The sequence below is a fragment of the Aedes albopictus genome, chromosome 3, assembly GCF_035046485.1.
Source record: "Aedes albopictus strain Foshan chromosome 3, AalbF5, whole genome shotgun sequence".
NCBI lineage: Eukaryota > Metazoa > Arthropoda > Insecta > Diptera > Culicidae > Aedes > Aedes albopictus.
In genome coordinates this window covers 291,981,069-292,002,262 of record NC_085138.1, presented here as the reverse complement: position 1 = coordinate 292,002,262, position 21,194 = coordinate 291,981,069, and the positions used below count along the sequence as shown (strand labels likewise).

At 38.3% G+C, this 21,194-nt stretch overlaps 6 non-coding genes and 2 pseudogenes across 6 annotated transcripts; 6 read left to right on the top strand and 2 right to left on the bottom strand.

The window, feature by feature from the left end:
- Nucleotides 1-148: 148 nt before the first annotated feature.
- Nucleotides 149-314, top strand: LOC115257919 (U1 spliceosomal RNA). Its single transcript, XR_003893412.1, has one exon. It is a non-coding gene; the product is annotated as a U1 spliceosomal RNA (small nuclear RNA).
- Nucleotides 315-1,631: 1,317 nt separating this feature from the next.
- On the top strand, nucleotides 1,632-1,797 carry LOC115257933 (U1 spliceosomal RNA). The gene has a single exon (XR_003893425.2). It is a non-coding gene; the product is annotated as a U1 spliceosomal RNA (small nuclear RNA).
- A 1,443-nt stretch (nucleotides 1,798-3,240) lies between these two features.
- LOC115257944 (U1 spliceosomal RNA) lies at nucleotides 3,241-3,392 on the bottom strand (annotated as a pseudogene).
- A 1,842-nt stretch (nucleotides 3,393-5,234) lies between these two features.
- LOC134284329 (U1 spliceosomal RNA) lies at nucleotides 5,235-5,400 on the bottom strand. Its single transcript, XR_009995763.1, has one exon. It is a non-coding gene; the product is annotated as a U1 spliceosomal RNA (small nuclear RNA).
- A 6,753-nt stretch (nucleotides 5,401-12,153) lies between these two features.
- Nucleotides 12,154-12,308, top strand: LOC134284332 (U1 spliceosomal RNA; annotated as a pseudogene).
- Nucleotides 12,309-13,048: 740 nt separating this feature from the next.
- Nucleotides 13,049-13,214, top strand: LOC115257924 (U1 spliceosomal RNA). Its single transcript, XR_003893417.2, has one exon. It is a non-coding gene; the product is annotated as a U1 spliceosomal RNA (small nuclear RNA).
- Nucleotides 13,215-13,973: 759 nt separating this feature from the next.
- On the top strand, nucleotides 13,974-14,139 carry LOC115257947 (U1 spliceosomal RNA). Its single transcript, XR_003893438.2, has one exon. It is a non-coding gene; the product is annotated as a U1 spliceosomal RNA (small nuclear RNA).
- Nucleotides 14,140-15,137: 998 nt separating this feature from the next.
- Nucleotides 15,138-15,303, top strand: LOC115257954 (U1 spliceosomal RNA). The gene has a single exon (XR_003893443.2). It is a non-coding gene; the product is annotated as a U1 spliceosomal RNA (small nuclear RNA).
- The last annotated feature ends 5,891 nt before the right edge of the window (nucleotides 15,304-21,194 follow it).

Sequence of the window (21,194 nt, the reverse complement as noted above, 5' to 3'; positions counted from 1 at the left end):
GATTCAGAAAAATTACCAAGCATAGAACATTTCCAATAGGAATATCAAATTATTTGCCTTCAGAATATGTCGTAAATATGCAAACAACCTATCGCTAAAGCAGCAATTTCGCCTTGAAAGGCGTTCTCGCAGTGCACCCTTCTCAAGCATACTTACCTGGCACAGGGGTTACCGTGATCAGCAAGGCGGTTCCCCCAGGGTGAGACCGGGCCATTGCACATCCGTGCCTGGTTGACTCCTGTGAATATCCCTCAAGTGGATATCTCGTGTGTGTAATTTTTGGTAGCCGGGAAGTGCGTGCGCGCACATCCCGATCCCATAGATAAAATAAAATCCTTTATATCTGCAACACGCTTGGCCTAATCTGTATAATGTAGTGAACAATTGTGTTGGCTCGTTCCGAAAGGAATGGGCATCAACAACCATGCGTCTCCATTGATATACGTACTAAACGTTCATGAAAGGCGGGTAGAAAAATTACCATAAAATCTTACGAGATACTTAAAAAGGTTTTCATAATTTGATTTTAAGGTTTGGCGGTGTATTTATTCATTGCTGACAAACAAAATCTGTTGCATCCATGAAATTTTATCAATTTGTGAAAGATTGAATAGTTATCTTTTAAATCTTGAAAAGATATCATAGATGGAACAGTACCTGTTCGCAGCCTTTAATACAACAACGCCCCACATCAATATACTTATTTGCAAGGTACATAGACCACACCAGTCTTGTAAACATTCGACACTTTTCACTACCTTCATTTCGTTGCCGCAGTCGGGTGTCAGCTTGCTTTGTTACATTCGTGCGCTACCGTTATACCTCTTACACACAACACGAGCGGTAAAACGAAGTTCAATCAACATAAGAAAGCGTTAAATCAAGTTCATCTGACACGATGACATTTGTCTAGCTTTTCGCATAGATTTACAGCCATTTTCGATTATGAATGTTAGTATTAGTTTGTTCTTGCATGTTGCATTGAATAAGACATACATTTGGTAAACACAGCTCTCATTATGGAAGAAGACAGGAATAACAAAAGCCGAACCGTCTCCCGAAGACGCTGTCGTGGTGAAATGCATTCGTTTGACATTTTTGTTTCGTTCAGTAGTTTGATTGCTTGTGTGGCAAATGTCGGAGACAAAGGAGGCCGAGTTCCGACGAAAAGGTTCAAATGACTGTGATATCTAACAAGACTGGACCACACAAAAAGGATAACGGTAATTTTTGCCAAGTTTTTAAAGTTGCAATAAGAAAACCAATGAGAATTCAGGTACACTGTTTTCAGTTAGACAAACTAGGGTATGTGTACCATCAGTAATCTCATGCTCCCATTTTCATCCTATTCGAAAACAAGCGATAACGGCACCGATTCACTCCGTTCTTTTTGTTTTCATGGGTGCTCACTTCTAACAAAAAATACAAAAATAAAAAACAAAACAAACAGCGCTTCAATCCTTTATTTTTCGTGGGATGAAAATGGGAGCCACATGCTTAATAAAGGAACCAATACCCTATAACAACGTAAAATTTACCTGATTTTCTCATTCTCGATACCAGAGGATACAACATCGATAGAGAAACGATTCTCACCGTTATCCAGTCATTCCCTCATGCATTTCGAAGGCATACTTACCTGGCACAGGGGTTACCGTGATCAGCAAGGCGGTTCCCCCAGGGTGAGACCGGGCCATTGCACATCCGTTCCCAGTTGACCCCTGCGTGTATCCCTCAAGTGGATATCTCGTGTGTGTAATTTTTGATAGCCGGGAAGTGCGTTCGCGCACATCCCGATCTTATATTTTGAAAATTATAATTACATGGCCGCTTCTCCTCGTAAGTATTCTAAAAGCACTTTCACTGTCACTTTTACAGACTTATTAGACGCGTGAATATGAAATTCAAGGATTCTTTTTCAAAAATGTACCATGCGTCTCCATCACCCCAGGCATTGAGGTCTATCTTTACTTAGGCTTAAGGACAAACGTCTTGCAATCCCGCTTCAATAGTGCATCAGAGCTTCAGACTAACAAATCTCAAAAAGCAAGCTTCAAACAACAGTGCATTTTATTATTCTGCTCTTGCTCACTTACAATAAACTTCAAATAAAAAGAACCGGTACGCTGGATTTGATTACGAAGAGATTTGCTTTCAAAATCGTGAGTAGGTACCAAAGTCGGCCATCGAGGCGGCCATTTTGGGATTCTTACAAGTCTGTCCTTAAACCAGGTTTAGTGTTTGAGAAAGTCTGATTTTTTAATTAAGCAGTGATCAAGGTTTTTTTTTCTTAGTATTAATAAAAATCAAAAAAAGTTATCCAACATCAAAACTATAGCCTGTAAATGCATGCAAAATAGAACGAAAATCGTGTTTAGTACTGTTCTTTTGAATTCCACTAAGAATTTGCATCCTTTGACAGATACGTATTTCGAACACAACTGTAAGGTCGTCTTCAGTGTCTTGTACTTGACTCGACTAGTACAAGACACTGAAGACGACCTTACAGTTGAGGTCGAAATACGTATCTGTCAAAGGATGCAAATTCTTAGTGGAATTCAAAGGAACAGTACTATACACGATTTTCTTTTTACTTACAGATATTCCCCTAACAAGCTCAGGTTAATCATCATAAAATAGAACGACAAATTTAATAACTCAAACCCCTGATTACGCCGCAGTTTCCCAGCCCTCGTCCGTCACCGCCCTGATTGTATACCGTGATGCACGTGGTGTGTAGAACACGCATTAGTATCACAGTTCAGTACATACCTTACGGCTGGCTGTCGATATTTTGACTCATGTACTCAGACTAATCTCACTAATGTTTTCTCCTTGCGATGACAAGCTGGAACGAAAAGAAAATTAAGTGGCACACGTTCCGTCCGGTATCAACCAACCTAATAATTGTTTACACGCACGTCTTCGGCACGCACCCGCCGCCGTCCGTGGGCCTTTGATATCGATCCGGAATTCGTGGGAATCAATATTTGCTAATTGGTATGGCTACGGTGGTGTCATGTGAACCCGGCATATTTAGATATATGCAATTGAGCAGCGTGGGAGGGCTGATAAATAAATCAAGAGAGAAAAATTTATGCGCGATGATTTCCGTAAGCGATCTCATTAATTACCAGGGGGCTTATTGGATCGAATTCGTTTATTGGCGATAATTAGCCAGTCAATTTATCTGTAGGGATTCGTGATTTATTCCAAGAACGATTGAATTCATTGCAGAGGTCGGGATGTACCGGTTATCAAAAATTACAGACAGGAGATATCCACATGAGGGATATTCGCAGGGGTCAACCGGGTACGGATGTGCAATGGCCCGGTCTCACCCTGGGGGAGCCGCCTTGCTGATCACAGTAACCCCTGTGCTAGGGAAGTATGCTTTCGAAATGGTTGAGTGAAGAACTACATGCCAACGAACAAAGTTTCTCTACTGACATGTTGCTTAGGGAAACAGGAATGAAAAATCAAGCATATTCTATATATATTCCTTTGTGTCTGATAAGGTGAGAATTCTCATTATGCTCATTACGATTCAACCGTCAGTTGAACTTTTTTTGCCGATTAGAGAATATATTGATAGCTACTGGCAAAGCCACATATCAATACATTTGTTTTTATCTTTAAATTATGAAATTCTAATTGCAATGCAGCATGTCAGCATCAAGCATATGTTTGAGCCTTCCCTGATGTTGAATCCTAAAGATGTGAACAAAGTTCTATTAAAAAAATTCATTGAGTAACTGACTACCACAGCTTGGCTTGAAAGATTTAGTTTGATGGAGATACCTTACCTTACCGGTCAGGCTAAGGCCGGGGTGGCCTCTGCTGTACATAGTAGCCGCCTCCATTCCACTCGGTCCATGGCTGTTTGTCTCCAGTTCCGCACTCTGCGTAGGGTCCTCAGATCGTCCTCCACTTGGTCGACCCACCTAGCTCGCTGCGCTCCACGTCTTCTTGTACCGGTCGGATGACTCTCGCGAACCATTTTAGTCGGGTTGCTATCCGACATCCTGATGACGTGACCCGCCCACCGTAGCCTCCCGATTTTCGCGGTATGGACGATGGTTGGTTCTCCCAGCAGCTGATGTAGCTCGTAGTTCATTCGCCTTCTCCAAATCCCGTCTTGGGCTGCAAAACGGTGAGTCGATAAGGAGAGCGTCCAATATAGCTCTGGTCCTCACAAGTTCCTACCTCATGCTTCCACGGGTCAAGCGATGACAAAGACCGCCAGCTAAGAGTTGTGTGCTTAGCTGGTAGTGCAGCCTGGGCACTGTTGTCCTTCTGACTTCAGCTAGATTGAGGAGGTACGATCCGAGTATCTGTTCACCAAGGAGGTGCGGCTCAAACAGCGTCTGTTCTGGCATCCAGCGGCTGAGTAAGAAACGCTGCACCACGCCCAGCTAGATCCAAGGTGGTAGCCCCATCAGCGTGGTCGTCCCAGTGTTGGTTGGGACGTTAAACAGAACTGGCACGATGGCCCTCCGGCGAGACAGGAGTGTTGGCGTAGGCCCAATAAGCCACCCGTAAAAAACCCCATTGCGAATAACATAGTTTGATGGAGATGCTTAGTACATATTTCTACAAGTCTGTATACTACACAGTTCGAAAAAAGAGTGTTAACTTCTGTGGCATATAATGCACATGTTTGGAGCGTGGGATATCACAGAAGTTTACATGAAATATCATGTATAAGTCATAAAATATCATGTAAACTTCCATTACATGTCATGTAATTCATCATGACTCTGAGTGTTTACATGACATATAACACAAATTTACATGATATATAATGTAAACCATCATAACATCAAGTTTACATGACTAAAATGAAGTTTACATGACGTGTAGATCTCATTATTTTTATCTGTGTAACTCAGTCCCCTGCCAGGCCAATACGCCACATAATTTTGAGAGATTAACATTGAATTGTCAGATTTTTCATAAGAAATCTTAATAGAATGCTCAATTTCATTGTAAACAAGCTTTCTTCATTGATTGAATGATTTGAAGCTTTTCTTATAGGATGTTCTTGTTTTATTCTTTGGTACCTAAATGCCACGTGGCGTTTTATAGTTGCCGTTGAAAAGCTGAAACCTTGCAGAATTCCACCTGTTTCAGTCAGAATACAATGTCAAGATTTAGAAGAATATTTAAGTGTTAATCGTCATGTCATAGAGTCATCCTAAGACAGAGCTGTCATAATTATTATTGATTAAAGATCGGGATGTGCGCGCACGCACGTCCCGGCTACCAAAAATTACACACACGAGATATCCACTTGAGGGATATTCACAGGAGTCAACCAGGCACGGATGTGCAATGGCCCGGTCTCACCCTGGGGGAACCGCCTTGTTGATCACGGTAACCCCTGTGCCAGGTAAGTATGCCTTCGAAATGCATGAGGGAATGACTGGGTGCTAGCAAAGTACGTTCATTTATCGATGGTTTCTGTACAGAAAATACAGGTATATTTTCGAATTGGCCTTTTTCAGTTAATATCGGAAATAATTCTCATAAGTATTCTTATTGCAATTTATAACACCTATATTTTACTCTCTTCATACCAAGGCACGGTCATCGCAACATGTGTTGTGGCCGTTGGCCTCTCTTTACTAAAAATATTTTCTTAAATTTATGTGAGTGAGTTTTTAGCTGGGAAACAGTTTCTGTTTCGGTCTTTTGACAAGAAAAACAGTTTGAATCAAAAAATCGAGTACTGCAATTTGGCTAAAAATGCTAAAAATTACCATCAAATTAATTAAATCTAAATCTTAATCAATTTGGCTTATTTTTAGACTAAAAACTTGTTTTTGCATACCTATGGATTGAAAATTCATTGTGTGAAAGATAGGTCAAAACAGTAAACAGGTCTAATACACATGATTATGACCACAAATTTTTTTTTGCTTTGCTTTGCGTTATAGGGTACTGGTTCCCTTATTAAGCATGTGGCTCCCATTTACGTCCTACGAAAAACAAAGGATTGAAGCGTTGTTTGTTTTGTTTCTTATTTCTGTATTTTTTGTTAGGAGTGAGCACGCATGAAAACAAAAAGAACGGAATCAATCGGTGCCGTAATAGCTAGTTTTCGAATAGGATGAATATGGGAGCGTGAGATTACTGATGGAACGCATACCCTATTCTGATTGAATCAGATGGACCCGAGCAGAAGGGAATACCAACAGCATAATAAAATGTGTTATTTTGGAAAAATAACTGAGTAGCGGAAAGAGTTATTTTCATGTTATTTACATAACATATCATGTTATAAACTTGTCAGTCATAAGCGGCAAAATAACAAAAATTATAACAAAAAAATGTTCCTGGAAGACCTGTTTAATAACATGTTTTGTTAGTTTCAATACCAACTTAATAACAGCGAGTTTTTAAAATATTTCAATAACAAATTTTGATAAAATTTGCTTCTTCTAGATGACTTATTTTGTTTTACATTTTTGTCGAAAATGTGTTGTTCGTCCTTGAATTCCACAAGTTGATTCAAAATGTTTAATAAAATGGCTGACACTCTATTGCACTCTCTGTATTCGTATTCATACCTAACTGAAACTGGGACAAAGAACAGGTGTACTTTTCAAAGTGCTCATAAAACAAAAGGCTGATAAGTTGGCTCTGTCACAGTTAAAATGTAATGTCAGAAAGAAGAGTAACTGATGACAAAACAATACTTCCTCTTACAGTTCCTCACGGAATGCTGTGAACAACGAAAATCTCGAATGGTGCAGTTTTGATTGTACCGTCTTACCCCTCTGGTTCGACACGTTTTAATACGACACTTTTTAATTCGTACCCCGCTTATACGACACATGTCGAATTAAAAAGTGTTCAAATGTTTCAGCGATGTACACTGTAAATGCAAAACAGTTTGATATTGCGCTTATACTGGTCAATAAAAACACAGCTACAGTTCCAAAACGATATTCATCTCTGGTGACAAATCAATATAGAAAATCAAATTGATCGCCGGGGCGAAATTAAACTTTTTTTCGTTACATTTACCACTGAATTGACTACATAATTATTTTTCTTCTTCTTGGCGTAGCGTTTCCTCTGGGACAAATCTTGCTTTTCAGCTTAGTGTTCTATGAGCACTTCAACAGTTATCAACTGAGAGCTTCCTCTGCCAATGATCATTTTGCATGGGTATATCATGTGGCAGGCACATAAATTACTCTATGCCCAAGGAAATCAAAGACATTTCCATTGCAAAAATGTCCTGGAAAAACCGTGGATAGAATCCGACACCTTCAGCATGGTCTTGCTGGATACCTAAGCCTAAAAATTAAAGCATCCTAGAATTTGATTTCATACGATTTTTTGATAAAAAAATTTCCATCGCAATATAAAATAGATTTACACTAAGTATTACCGTCAAATGGGGTAACTTGCAACACTTTTCGACTTTGAAGCAATATCATTGAAAATCTAAACATTTGAAACAAACTTTAATGTATCGTGTACACTAATTACTACGAGTAGAATACTATGCAGGACTTCATTTACCAAAATAAGTTGCCACCTATTCAGGAGGTGCGAAATACATGCTTGTTGCAAGTTACCCCATCTGTGGGGTAACTTGCAACACATGACATGAAGCTAAGTTAGCTACCAATAAACTGCACTTACATTGAAGTTCTTGATCATATTATACGTTTTTGATGTAATGCATGAAAAATTCTTTGAAAAGATGTACGATAACCAACTGAAATAAGATTTTTCATTGAAGGGTTGGTAGTTATTATAAGCGAGAGTATATCGTTTCACAGCCGGTCTTACGTTTCTCAATTATAAAATAAGAATGGATCTCATGACACAGTACTAGATACACATTGTCAACAATACTTAATGTAATTTGTTGAAAAGAAAAAGTGAGTCATCTCTAGGTAATTTTCAGTTTGAAGTGGCATTTGTCTACTTTAGCTAAATTAACATGATTCAAACACCCATTCTACTTTGTAAATACCAAAGCTGTCATTTTAGTCATTCTATTGAAATAATTTACCTAATCTAGGTTCAGAATATATGTTGGCGATTGAATTAGAACGTTCATAAACTGAATTAAACTGTTATCAAGGTGAAGCATGAATAAAATTTCAAAATATGGCAGTGCTAACCAATATTTGAAAGTCACGTGCAAAATAATGGTAAAATTGAATTGACACTTGGAAATGAGCACGTTACGTAACTAATGAAGGATCCATTCCGATTGTTTCAATCTAAAATATCGTGAAATGAAAATAAATTATAGAAAGTTTTGTTTATTTCACCTGTTGCAAGTTACCCCATAGTGGTTGTCGAATGTGATTATGATTTTTTACATTACTTAGTTGATAAGTTTTTTAAACTTTTATCGTTCAACTAAGCTTACTATAAGGTCCCCTAACTGCAAGCAAGGTCATCAGACTTATCGCACTTACCATATGAGAGAGGTAAAGAACGATTTTCATACTTGTTTTTATGGCATAAAATGAGCAAACCTTTTTAACAGTGTAGCTAAACAATAAACAAAGAAACAAAACTGACTTTTCCACTGAAACGATCTTTGGTACACATTGTTTTGATAGCCGAAAGGTTGGGGCATAGTAGCTTTCATTATTATGAGAAAATAGTTCACATTTAATGTATATCATCATGTTGCAAGTTACACCGCTGTTGCAAGTAACCCCGTTTGACGGTACACCACTTTCTTAGAAAATGATATACCATTTGGCGTTACTATACAAACTAGTAAAAACATACAGAACATTTCAAACATGTTCAATGCATTCGTTTTTTTTTTAAGATTACTCAACACGCAACAAAGAGGCGTACTTGTTTCAAAACATCTCAAGTAACCACGGTGTTGAAGCCTTATTGCATGCTGATATACAGTGTTTCAAACAATTGTCCGTACAGTAATTTTTTGGTCAAAACAATTTTTCATTTAAATGATTATAACTTTTTTATACGTCAATCAAAAACGCTAAAATTTTGACCAATTATAACCCATATACTAAAGCTCCATTGGTAAAATTTTGAGCAAGATCGAATAAGTTTTCTGAAAGTTATAGAACTTTTAGTAAAACTTATACGATTTTTGAACACATTTTTAAAACATTATATCTCAATATGTACTCGAAGAAATTTTTTCAACTTTTTTTGTGTTACATCTCATACCTAAGGCTTTCATATGCAGCCATGTTTGGGGTTTTATATTCACTACAAAAAATATGAAAAATGTGCGCATGTAGTTGACGATGTTTTAAAATTTACCATATTTTGCACATATAATCTGCCAAACGTTTTCCACCAACAAAAGTGCATTAACTGAACGAAAAATCCATAGGACCTACTCTTCATATGTAGTTTAGTAGGTCCTGTATAAAAATATATCATTAAGAGAGTTTAAAAAAGTTGAAAACACTTGGCACTTTTATTGATCAAAATATGATAAATTTCCAAATGACACTCTGAACATATACAGATTTTTCATATTTTTTGTAGTGAATATAAAACCTTAAACGAAGCTGCATATGTAAGCCTTAGGTATAAGCTGTAACACGAAAAATATTGAAAAAGTTTCATCAAGTACATATTGAGATATAATGTTTTAAAAATGTATTCAAAATTTTTATAAATTTTACTAAAAGTTCTATAACTTTCAGAAAACTTATTCGATCTTGCTCAAAATTTTACCAATGGAGCTTTAGTATATGGGTTATAATTGGTCAAAATTTTAGCGTTTTTGATTGACGTATAAAAAAGTTATAATCATTTAAATGAAAAATTATTTTGACCAAAAAATTACTGTACGGACAATTGTTTGATACACTGTAGGGTGTATTTAGAGCAATCATTACTTTACTTGCAAACTTAAGGTTGATTTAAAGTGGAAATGGGCAATTATAGAATCAAATTACGATTATAGTGGTATAATCTTAAATCAGTCGCATAATTGCCATTTCCACTTTAAATCAACCTTAAGTGTTCATGCAAAGTAATGATTGCTCTAAATACACCGTATATCCATGTTATATAACTTGAAAAATCCACTTATACTACGTGTTAGTGAGCCTGGCGGTGTAAAGTGAAAAATTTGACAGAAAAAAACAACAACATTTTTTTTTCTTTCGGATTAATACAGTTATATTCTGAATCATAAAAAGGCTCTCCAAGTGATCGAGTCATGGATGGAGTCGACATCTTATTTTTTTAAATTTGGACAACAAACTAAGTAATGGGTTATTCCTAGTGGCGTTAGTATTGTGTTATGTGCGCTTCAAGATTTATGGAGAAACCTATAATTTTACTCATGCATAATTCATGCGCCATTAAGTTGAATTCAAAACTGTGGCCTAAATCAGACATTTGATGCCGTTTTCATGATTTTTTTCATAATGCACGCAAAAAATGCAATATGGCAGATGATTGATGAAGCTTACAGTGATATTCAAAATACTTTGAATAATGTTCATAATTATAATTAAATAATGTTCATAATTATAATTAAATCTATGGTTTATTACTGACTAAATATGGTTCATGGAAAGTCGTGCATTGTGAAACAAAAAGCAGTTTTCCATAAGATGATTAATGCATGTAAATTATAAGAATGTTATTTAATTTGTGACATAATATTGATTGTGTACTCACTTATTTGGTCGGTACTGTAATTTATCTAATTCTAATGAGGTGAAGCTATTCAACAATTTTTGTATTTCGATTAAAAAGTTAGTTGAAATTGCTTCGAAATTATGTCTTGCGAGCAGCTCTACAACAGTTTGTGCAAGTAATGTTTTGAGATGTTAATAATACGTCTTGAGAACTTCTTTTCCACATACTTCCATATTAGCGTATTTAGCGATCATAATTACAACGTCAAAATAACTACATTACAACAGGTTTCTTTGCCTGTAATGTAAATAAAAACAAATCGCTCTGCTGATGGTCCGGAATTTCGTTGGTATAGATTATAGTTTCCGCGGGATTGCAAAATCAAAGTGAACGGCTATAATCGATAATCCCATGTCCGGTACAATTGCTGATCCGTGAATCTGTTCGCGTGTTGGAAGAATTAATCTGTCGTTCGGCAACGCAAAAAATGACAGACAACGAATCACACGAGATTGGTGCTTTGGAAGTCTCGGTGGTTGACGTGCGTAGATTCGTCGAATGATTCCTGGTTGATGATTTGGGATTGCTAATGGAGCGTAGCACTGGTGTAAGTCGACCGATCGGATGTTTCCAGATTTATGAATGTTGAGTTCATCATCGGAATAGGATGTTTTACATGAGAATGGCGCTTGCGAATGGGATATGATGGGAAGGTGAACCGGGTGAAATCTCAGCCGCTGCTTTTGAGGGGGCCTTCGGTTATTCTTGGAAACTTTGCCAGATATACGACTGTTGACCGCGTTAAAACTCAAATCATGCTGTAGACATATTTATTCTCACATTATTACGGTGGCCTTCCTGAATGTAACATACAGCTGCAGTTCGATCATCACATCATCAAACCACAAAGTCTTATGAAGTGGTGCATAAACATTGGCTGATGTTAAAAGTGAAGACTGATTGATGGCTAATGCTCTAAAAGTGTGAAATAATTGTATTATCAACATATTTCTTTACAATACAAATCTATTGATACTTGTTTGCTTTTTGTCATTGGCCAACATTTAAAAATCTTTAAAATAACACAAGATGTTTTCTGATGCACTTATAATGCAATTATATAGCTTATTTTAATGCATTGAATTCTGAAGATGTTTTCTGTGTTACTTGGGCTGTATATGATTATAAAAATTAATTTCCCCCCAGAATCTCAAAAAGGTGTCCTAGTTGGATAAGATAGAGCTTCGAGCGATGACTGTGTCTTAACAAGTAGCAAGTAGGGTTGAAAAAATATAAGAAAGTCTTAGTAAAAAAGCTCTATATCCTTTATTCAGTGGCAAATAAAGCCTATAATGATGTCTAAATTTTCAATAGATTTCATAAGGGAATTCCCACAATTTTAAGTGAACAATATGAAACAAGTATAGAACATAACTGATTTTCTTATTCTCATTCGACCGAGAAAACCAATCGATAGAAGAACGGTGCTCATTGTCATCAGGTCCTTTTCTCAAGCATTTCGAAAGCAAACTTACCTATCTCAGGGGTTACCGTGATCAGCAAGGCGGTTCCCCCAGGGTGAGACTGGGCCATTGCACATCCGTGCCTGGTTGACCCCTGTGAATATCCATCCAGTTTGTGAAATTTTTGGTATCCGGGACGTGCGTACGCGCCTATCCCGATCTCATACATGGTTAAGTTATGAATAACTACAAGAACTCTGTCTCACTCTGCAACGATGTGGATCTGCTTTGTTTTCTTTTACGTTGGTTTCAGATAAATGTTTCACGCTGAGTGACGCTCTTCGAAACAAATACCATGCGCCTCCATGGGGCTTGCGGCACGGTGCAGAGCGTTTATAGATTTAATCAATTTTGTTTTTCACATTACTTTCCAATGTTTGCTCCCATTATTGAAAACGCAACTGAAGTTCCAGAACGTTTTTCCGCTCTGGTGTCAAAATGGTACCGTAAACCGTGGCAATGCTTATCACCAGGACATTATTTAAAATATACTTAATCTAGGGGAATTTTATTTTGTTTTATTCCTTCCATATGAAATTGTCTACCTTTTGGCGTTACATAATTTGCTTAAAGAGTTTTGAACATCTCTCGAAATTGTTTTTAACGAGCCAAGGAGGCATATTTGCTCAAAACAAAGAGTGCAACGTTTTCATAGAGAAATTAATAAGAAAAGCTCAGAAAAATTGATCAATAGCTCATTATTTTCCAATCAGTGAAAAAAACATAACTTTCTGAATTGCAATAAGAATCCCTACGAGTCTTCTTGACTAATTGGACGAAATTAGAGAGGTAAAAATTTACCCAGCTGTCTTCATTCTCATTTCAGTACCTATACAAACAAATCGATAGAAGAACATTCATCTCTGGCATCCAGTCATTCTTCTTGAACCGGAGAAATCATACTTACCTGGCACAGGGGTTACCGTGATCAACAAGGCGGTTCCCCCAGGGTGAGATCGGGCCATTGCACATCCGTGCCTGGTTGACTCCTGTGAATATCCCTCAAGTGGATATCTCGTGTGTGTAATTTTTGGTAGCCGGGACGTGCGTGCGCGCACATCCCGATCTTATATCTATAATAACCCACTCCTTTTCCTTTAATGTCGACTTTTTCTACTTTCTTCAGTGTTGGTTTGAATAAATTAAACAGGCTTCACGGTCACAGAATTTACACATTTTTGTGAACGGTTGGATCAGCCTCACCGCTCAGCACATGTACACAGTTACTTTTCTGGCTCTAGCGCTAGTGCACAAGCCTGCGTACTTTCGATTTAGGGTGTATTTGCATGGAAATGAGCTAGTGCTTATACTTCTGGAAATAGGTATCACGCGTCTCCATCCAGCTAATTCTATCAAACTAGCAATAAATGAAAAAAAAATAATAAGCTTTCCTACTTACTCAACAAAATTAGGGTTCCAGAATCTGCCATCAAAGAGTGATCAAAATTATGTTTTGATGCGGAATTGCAGGATTTCAGAGCTAAAAATTCAAAATGAATGACATGTAATCTCATCTATGATCGCAGTCACATTCATTCACTCAGAGAATCCACTAAAAATTATGCCAACCACCACAAAAATTATACGATGACTGTGTCACCATATATAGGTAATGGCAAAACAAGGCGATCGAATAAGAATAGCTACATATGATTCGGTTAGAAAAAAAAATGCAAATACTAATGTTTAATTTGCAATAAGAATATTTACGCGAATAGATAAAAAATTTACCTGTTTTTCTCATTCTTGTATCCCTAAGCAAACATATCGATAGAGAAACGTTGCTTGTCAGCATCCAGTTTTTTCTTCAAGCATTTCAAAAGCATACTTACCTGGCACAGGGGTTACCGTGATCATCAAGGCGGTTCCCCCAGGGTGAGACCGGGCCATTGCACATCCGTGTCTGGTTGACTCCTGTGAATATCCCTCAAGTGGATATCTCGTGTGTGTAATTTTTGGTAGCCGGGACGTGCGTGCGCGCACATCCCGATCTCATACATGGATAAGTTAAGAATAATTACAAGAACCCTTTCACTCTGCAACAATGTTGATCTGCTGTGTTTGCTTTAACGTTGGTCTCAGATAAATTTTTCACCTCGTTTGAGCTGAGTGATGCCCTTCACAACAAATACCATGCGCCTCCATGGGGCTTGTGGCACAGTGCAGAGTGTCTAGGTTTTAATCATGTTGTTCACATTACTTTCCCATGTTTGATCCCATTATTAAAATTATTAAGAACGTTATTCCTCTCCGGTGTCAACCGTGGTAGAATTGATCACCAGGGCGTTGTTTGAAACATGCTTAATCTAGCGGAAAAACATTTCAGCGAATAATGCGTCCTCGTTTAACGGTACCGTAAAGCAGAGTAACATTGATCTGTTTTCAACATGAATTTTGAAAATATGTTTCATTGGTACTACTACTGCTAAGGAATAGTATTCGTAATCTAAGCATCAAGCAACAACGATAAGACATCGATATCAAGAAAATTGTCCGTCATGTATGAATAAATCGACATACAGTGTGAAGTTTGGAGTTACTGTACTGTAATAAGTCATCCTAATAATCGAAATTTTTAATTAAAAGGTTTCTAATAAAACAATTTATTGCTTCGATATGAAATTTTCTACCTTTTGGCATTATTCGCAATAAGGAGCAATTTCAAAAATGACGCCATGTGTATATTGGTAATGATAAAATAGAGTTGGACACGAATGCCAACTTATTTGGTAAAGTGTCTTTAATAAAATATAATAATAATAAAATAGAGTGTGCAAATAAGAAACACTCTTCATTTTCCAAGCAGTGAAAAAAAAATACCTTTAAAAATTTCAATACGAATTCTTACGAGTCTTCTTGCCCAATTGAACGAAATTAAAGGGGTGAAAATTTGCCTAGCTTCATTCTCGTTTCAGTATACATACAAACATATCGATAGAAGAACATTCACCTCTGGCATCCAGTCCTTCTTCTTGAACCTGAAAAAGCATACTTACCTGGCACAGGGGCTACCGTGATCAACAAGGCGGTTCCCCCAGGGTGAGACCGGGCCATTGCACATCCGCACCTGGTTGACTCCTGTGAATATCCCTCAAGTGGATATCTCGTGTGTGTAATTTTTGGTAGCCGGGACGTGCGTGCGCGCACATCCTGATCATAAATCTATAATAAAACACTCCTTTTCCATTTAATGTCGACATACTCTGTTGTCTTATGTGTCGGATTCAAGAAATTAAACAGCGTATTTGCACAGAAAAGAGCTAGTACTTAACAAATAGAGTCGAATTCCTTTGTTTTTATTGGGATCAAAATGAAAAACTATGATTTTCAATTTTGCACGTATTGTCACTGTTGAAACACCTCCGATTTCTTCGCATTAAGTTTCCAATTTCTAGAAAAGCTACTCGCAACTAGCATGTTGTTTAAAGTACGCTTCAAACTAAGACCTTCTTAAAAAGTTACACTTGTCGAAATCAAACCCAGTTGCCTTGTGTATGGTTGCTTTGTAGCCATCGCTTCTAATCACTACTACGCCAAGGAAACTTCAACATTCGCAGTAAATACCATCCAGTACACTACACTCCAACCGGAGTGTAATAATATCATTAGCTTCTTTTGAAAAATAACCCCAGTTGACAGTTAAGTTGCGCTGAGAAAGTTGAGGGGGGAGGAGATTGAGAACCGTTTGTTTAAATTGGTGTTCCCTGTGGTGCAATTTATGCGATTCATTGTTGTTTCATTCAATTCGTTGTCTCGGGGGAGCTCGACTGATTGGTGGTACATATACAACGCACCACCGCACCACCATTAGGCTATATTGGCTTGGTGTGGTTTTCATTGACGAGGACAATATGAAGACTTGTTGAATGGGACCCCATACTGAAAGATACAGGGCAGAGGGTGAATCTTGACAATACGACTGCTTCATCGACCAGTAATTTTTCTCATGGGATGGCGAGAGAGCTGACAACGCCGTCGGTTCGCTTTATTGGTGTACTCGTACTCGAGAGTTTATCCATTGTACAGGACTGAGGACACATTAGCAGGCTTCAGTGTCACCACTATGTCATATCGCCATTCAATGCTTCATCGAGACAAATGTACTTTGGTGAGGCATGTAATATTTACATTGAAAAATAATACACAGTACAGAGTGAATACGCATCAACGCTGAAGTCATGATATTTTCGCACAGTTATATATTATATATATTTATATGTTATATCTTGTTATATTATATGTTATATCAAAACGAGGGAAGACTAAGGAGACTTGATCCTCCTGGGCAGACTTGTTCCCCCCATGTTTTCTTTCTCGAAATCAAAATCAGTTTACTTCTAGCATACTTTTCCAAAACTACATCTGGGTAAAATACTATCAGAAGGCCGGCTCCAGAGGCACGTTATCCTCCATTTGGGACATTTGTGCCATTATTTTTTTAACGGCTGATGGTTTGTTTTCATTCTTTCAGAAATCTTTTGAGCGATTCTAAAAAAAAATCAATAATGTATAAATTTTATCAAATCTTGTTTATAGAAAATACTATCAAACATAGGGAAGTGGAACCATCTCGGCAGGGGTGCTATTTTGGGCACTTTTCTGCTAACTCAGCCAATTCTGAACCAATTGACACAATTTTTGGAACGCGATGAGATACGTATAGTATCTAGCCGTGTACAAAATTTTAAGTCAATTGGTTTGGAATTGACTGAGTTATAGCGAAGAGTGCCCAAAATATCGGCCGCTGCCCAAGTGGTTCGCTACCCTATTTATCCAAATTAGCTCCAACATTTCAAAAGGGTTTAACTACTTTTGGATACATCAGTTGTTCATCGTAATCTATATTGCCCACGTAATTCACAAACATTAGTGAACAGAAATACTTCTCCTCTTTCCGCTACTGGCGGTGGATTGCGTGGGACCAATGAAATACAATCCAGAGTTGTGAAAGGTCTTCAGTTAGCCTAGTGGTTAAGGCTTTGGATCGCTAATCCGGAGACAACAGGTTCGATCCACGTTCCGGTCGGGAAAATTTTATCGACTTCCTGATAATAGGGTATCATTGTACTTGCCTCACAATATACAAATTCATGCAATGGCAGGCAAAGCACTTATTACTTACTTCCAGTCCTGGGCACCCACGGTGGTGCAGGGGGCCGAATTGAAAGATTTCCATTCTGGGCGATTGCCAGCCATCGCCTTGACCTGTGACGGTCAAATTTCTGTCGACTTGCTTGATTTCATTGTTGAGGCTGCACCGCCATGTGCCTCTGGGTCTGCCTCTACTGGGATGTCCTGCTGGGTTCCAGTCTAACGCATGCTTGCAGATTTCATTTCCGCCCCTGCGTAGAGAGTGGCCGACCCACCTCCACTTTCGCTCCCGCATTTCTGTCGCTATCGGCTTTTGATGACATCGACGATGAAGCTCCACGTTCGAGATCCAATTGTGAGGTCACCATGCATGAATTTACCGCAGGCATCTATTGATGAAGACCTGCAGTAGGGTGTCCCAAAATTGCACATGGTCTAAAAGCTTGAAGGCTCACCCTGTAAATTATAGCTAAGGGATCGGTCAAAACACCGTTGTGCAGTACTCTGCACGAAAATGCCCTGTACTGTGCTTCAATAAGGCCGATGATTTTCTCAGAGAGACCATTGCGCTTGAGGGCTTTCCACATGTTTGCGTGATTGGGACGGTCGAAAGCTTTTCCGGAATCAGTGAACACCAGGTAGAGAGACTCTTGGAATTTATTGATTTGCTCCAGGATGATACGGAGCGGGACAATATGGTCCACACAGGATCGTCCGGCATGGAATCCTGCTTGCTGCCGTCGAAGAGTTGCGTCAATCTTCTCCTGTATCCGGTTAAGGATCACTTTGCAGAGGACTTTGGGAACGATACACAGTAACATGAGGCCGCGCCAATTATCGCATACAGTTAGGTCACCCTTTTTGGGTACCTTTACTAAGACGCCTTGCATCCAGTGGGCCGGAAATGTCGCAGTTTTCCATATGTTGCAGAACAATTGATGCAGTAGTTGTGCGGATACTACGGGATCAGCTTTGAGGATCTCAGCTGATATGCGATCGACCCCTGGGGCCCTGTTCGATTTCAAGCTACGGATGGCTGTTTCAATCTCCTGCACTAATAGAGCTTCGGTTTTAACACGGGTAATGCGTCGAACCCTTGGCGGATCATGCTGAGGTGTTGATGGTGTGGCCGACACTTGAAAAAGGTTTACAAAATGCTCGAACCAGCGTTTCAACTGGTCAGCTGGGTCGATCAGTAACTGTCCAGACGTGTCTTTCATGGGCATCGTAGCATTCATCTTGGTCCCAATAAGGCGACGTGAGACATCGTAGAGGAGACGGATGTCGCTGGTGTTTGCAGCTTTCGCGCCTTCGTCGGCTAGGGAGTCCACCCACGCTCTTTTGTCCCGTCTACATGAGCGTTTCACTTCCTTCTCGAGAGCCGAATAGCGCTGACGGGCTACGGCTTTGGCTCCTCGTGGTTTCGCTCGCTCTATCGCGGCTTTGGCGTTCCTTCGCTCCTCTATCTTCCTCCAGTTATCATCTGTGATCCACTGCTTTCTCCGGGTGCGTTGCTCACCCAAATTAATCTCGCTGGTGGCGATGAAGGCGTTCTTGATGGCGCTCCATTGATCTTCTACGCTTCCACCTTCTGGAATATTCGCAGCACGTATCTCTAGCTCCTCGACGAAGGACCTTTTCACCGCAGCTTAACTGTGGTAGTGCTCTAAGAACACCACGTTGAAGAGAGGCAGGCCAAGTTCCAATGGGAACGTCGAGTCATAAAGAAGAACATGGAGCAAAGAAGGAATTCTCCAGAAATTGTTTTGCGAGATTGCGTTCGGGTCTTAATAAGGACTGTTCAATTTATAAAACGGACAACTTGCTTGTGCGATATCTTTTTTATTTTTCAATAAAATCATTATCAGTTTTTTTGCGTAACTTTCTATAGCTATTCTCAAATGTAGGAAAAATATAACATTAAGCAAAATGTTCTTTATTGTGTAACTGAAGCGGTTTTCGTAAAACATCAATAAAAACCCATTTCTCAAAATTCGACATAACTTTCCACATACTTAATATGTGGAATTTTCATGAAGTTTTCAATGTATTGGAATCTTATACTATTCTACTAATGGTAAAGCTTAATAGTTGATCAATAATAATGCACCAAGCAGTCTCCGGCTTGATATGGTGAGTTGTCTTATTTTCATAGAAATTATGAAAAAATGTTCATTTAAGTCCTGTGCTGCAATAACATCACTGATTCGGCTAAAAATTTGTCCAGAATAGTAGGATATTGCTCTCTGAATGATACAGAAGAAAAATTTACTTATAATTGCATTTTTCATCAAAAATTTTATCCATAAAGATGGCCATACTAAAAAATGTCATACTTTTTGCTCCATTGATGCATATTTGCGACTCTAGCGAATCTTGTTATTATTTATTTTCAACAAAGTTGGTCCTATGTTATTGTACACCTTATTCAATAATAATCGGATGCAAAGTTTTCATTTTCAACATTATTGTTATGCAAAATTTGCATTAGGTTGCATTGTTATTTGTAAGAACCTTCAAAGAACGAAACCGTTTTGATTACTGTGTCTACAATAGCGCACAGTTACCAAACCAGCAATGCTATTAAGAAGCAGTTTTCTGAATTTAAATCCACATTATTCCCAGTTTCGACTGCATGCATAAAAAAATTGATTATTTAATATTTTCATGCCCTTTTTGCTTTACAATTGAATTTTATTGAAAAAATCGAATCTCACTTGAGACTTCAATATCTCAACACCTAATTTCCCGATTGAGTTTAAATTTTGCCAGAATGTTTATTACTCATGCTGCTGTAGCATGGCACATACTTTTCTGGTATTAAAAACGATATACCATATGTGAACAGTAATTTTATATATATTTTCAATTTTTAGCAATCGAAAAATTCACCTTATTTAACTCCTGGCCGATTTTCTATAAAATAAAACTATTTTTATTCGATTAAAAAATGATCACTATCATGACAGATGATGCACTGAACAACGAAGCAAGGGTGGTTGAATTTGAACTACGCGTCTTCTTTTTATAGCCCTATAAAGTTGTCCGTTTTATAAATTGAACAGTCCTTAGTTCCTTTCGGAATATCTTCAGAAGTTTTTAGAAAATGGAATCCCGGAAGGACTAATTGGAAGATACCAATAAGAAATTTCTGGTAGAATTTCTTACAGTGCTAATGGAGGAATTTATTTAAAAAATGTTGAAGGAATTCCTTAAGAAATTCCAGTAGCAACATCATAAGGAACTCATTGAGTAAAGAAGTTCCTGGAGGATTTTTGGAAGAAGTTCCTAGAGGAATCCCGGAAGGATGTCTCGTATGAATCTCAGAGGACTTCCTGTAGGAATCACTGAAGGAGTTTTTGAAGCAATCCCGGAAGTAGTTCCTTAACCCTCCTTGTGCATTAGGGCCATTTTTGAGAATAAATCCCGAAGAAATCTAGGATAAAGTTTTTGGATGAATCCCGGAAAGATTTCCTTGATGTATCCTAAAATACCCAAAGAAATTGCTTATGAAATCCCAGAAAGAACTCCTGGAGGAATGTCGCATGGAACTCCTAGAGGAATCCTGTAGATATCCTGAAAGAAATCTCTGCAGGAATTTTGGAATGATTTTCTGAGGGAATCCCAGAATGAGGTCCTTGAACAATCCAGGACAGAACTTCTGAGAAATCCCGGAAAAATTTCAGGTGAAATTTTCTGAAGGATCCCATAAGGACTCCTGGTGTAACCTCACAAGAGAATCCTTGAAGAATCCCATAAGAAAGTTCTGGTGTTACCTCAGAAGAAAATCCTTGAAGAGTCCCAGAAAGAATAATGGAAAGAACTCCTTGGAGGAATCCCAAATGGAACCTATATTTAGGAATCATAGAAAAAACATTTGGAATGAGTCCCACAGGGAACTTCTGAATTCTCAGAAGAATCTATAAGGAATCTCCTGGGAATCCCAGAAGAAAC